General features: G+C 38.1%; 1 pseudogene; it reads right to left on the reverse strand.

The window, feature by feature from the left end:
* Positions 1–1,543: 1,543 nt before the first annotated feature.
* LOC127741114 (CBL-interacting serine/threonine-protein kinase 12-like) lies at positions 1,544–2,146 on the reverse strand (annotated as a pseudogene).
* Between the last annotated feature and the right edge of the window lie 202 nt (positions 2,147–2,348).

A 2,348-nucleotide genomic window follows, 5' to 3' on the forward strand; every position in this document is an offset into this window, starting at 1 on the left:
GGAAACTGGAGATTGAGATGCAATTTCTTACCAGGTTTGCTTAGATAGAATCGAAGAGTTCAACAAGAGCTTCGTGTGGCCACAAACGACTCGTCAATCGGAGGTCCGTAGCTCAAGTTATGGCTCCCGAAAAATGGAGGAGAATAGTGACATCACCTCTTCTCTCTTCTCTTCAAACCGCGCCTCTCTCTCTTTTGGCTGGAAAATGAGCTCAAAGCTCATTTAATGAGCTTATATATGTTAGGTCTTGGGCCCGGTTTGGACCTGGTCCAATCCGTTAGTATTTTTGGTCCGTTTGTCCCATTTTGGGTCAAAACCTTTAAGATTAGTGCCCAATTTTTTATTCTAAATTATTTTTATCCTTTCAAAACAATAAATCAACTTTCAAAATCTTATTTTTCAAAATACGCGGTATTAGAAAGACTAGAGCCGGTACTGCCGGCTTAAGTGCCAGTACGCATTTTTACAAAAACTTTTCGAAAAAAATACATTTTCCAACTCAGAAAGATTTATTGAAATCAAATTTCACCTTTTTTATTTTCAAATTAAAACTTCTAAATCTTGAATCTATTCCGGACACTAAAATTATTATTTTTATTTAAGCGATTTTACGTAAAAATCTTCAACTCTTACAGGTGAAGCTTCCTAGATTTCTCCAGCTTGCCCACACCTCTGAAGACATTGGCCAATGCTCTCGGACTCAGAATGACACCTTGAGCACAGTGGACTTATCGTTGGGAAGTGGTGATGAATGAAGGTCAAAATCGGTAATTTTTCATGTAATGCTTTTCATAGGAAGAGTTTAATTTTAGAAAGAATTTTTAATCCCCAAACTTTTTTTCATATTGATGTGTTCTGCATTATCAGAGGGTATTGTTCAATGGGAGGGTGAGAGAAACTTTATGCAACCCTGTAGCCAGAGTTCACATCATATTGTTGTTGTTTATTCTAAATCCAGACTTGTTTATCTACCCCTACATCGTTCACCTTGACACTACAAATTTGGGATGCAATTTCTGGTGGAAATACTTTATCAATTATTTCCTTCTTCCAAGTACGATCCGTATTCAACAATTCTTTAACCCTATTGAGACCTGTAAAATTGTAATTATCTGGAACGATGCAAAAAGAAATGAATAAATAAAAATTATAGTTGCTTAATAAATGAAAACACCAATATTGAATAGTATAAGCCCCAATCACTATGTTGTCATTCGTTATTTCTTTAGTTATATGGTTTAAAAAATATAAATAGAGTAAATAGTCATTTTTATCATGAAAAATTTGGACGCTGGTAAAACTAGTCATGAAAAATTGAAACTAAAATTATATCCATATAAGATAAGTTTTGTTCGACAAAAATGACTAATGATTAAATTTTTATTGATGATTCCATAGATACTCCTCTTTCCTCTTCTCTCTTCATCTTCCTTCCATAACCACCACCAAATCCGTTGTAAAATCCGTCATCTCACTTCTTTCACATCTTACTACAACCACCACAAATTTAAATTACAACAATTTCATATATGTAATTGGAGCCTCAAATATCAATCTTGGTAGTGTCGTAACGCTTTCTGGAAAGAACCTCAGGTGCCACGTAAGCAGGAGTTCCACAAAAAGTGTGGAACAAATCGTCCTGTCTAATTTGATAAAAAACGACACTTAGGCCGAAATCGAAGACCTTAAGGTCGCCGTTCTCTTCGAGCAAGAGATTCTCCGATTTGAGGTCGTGGTGGAAGACGCCTCTGTTGTGATAGAAGGAGACGACGGAGATGAGTTACTGGAAGTACTTTCGAGTGAGGTCTTCCTTTAGGTGGCCTTTGACGACCTTGTTGAAGAGCTCGTTGCCGTGGACGTATTCATTGACAAAGTAGATCTTGAATTTGATGGCAATGTCTTCGAAGTGCTAGACGATGTTAGGGTGGTGGATGTGATGGAGGATGGAGATTTCACACTTGATGTGGGAGACGAGGCCGCTCTTGAAGATCTTCTCCTTGTCGATGACCTTGATGGCGACACCCTCACCAGTCTTGATGTTGAGCGCGTTGTACATCTTTGCGAAGGTTCTGTGGCCCAGGAGCTTTCCTATTTCGAAGCAGCCTAAGAGGAGGCTGCTTTCCTTGTTCTTGTTAGGAACCACCATTGCTTCAACCGTCACTTCTTCTCCCGAGCCAAGGGAAACAAATTGAATATATATACTTATTCTCTCTTTCTGTCGGATCCAACAGTGATAGCGGCAGCCTTTTTCGCCCTTACATCTTCTTTTTCTTTTATTTTTTCGTTTTTTTTCTTTGACCTTGCTTCTTCTGCCCCCTCTCTCATCACTCTCTTTCCTTTCTTTCGTA

Source organism: Arachis duranensis, chromosome 8 (assembly GCF_000817695.3).
Source record: "Arachis duranensis cultivar V14167 chromosome 8, aradu.V14167.gnm2.J7QH, whole genome shotgun sequence".
Taxonomy (NCBI): Eukaryota; Viridiplantae; Streptophyta; class Magnoliopsida; order Fabales; family Fabaceae; genus Arachis; species Arachis duranensis.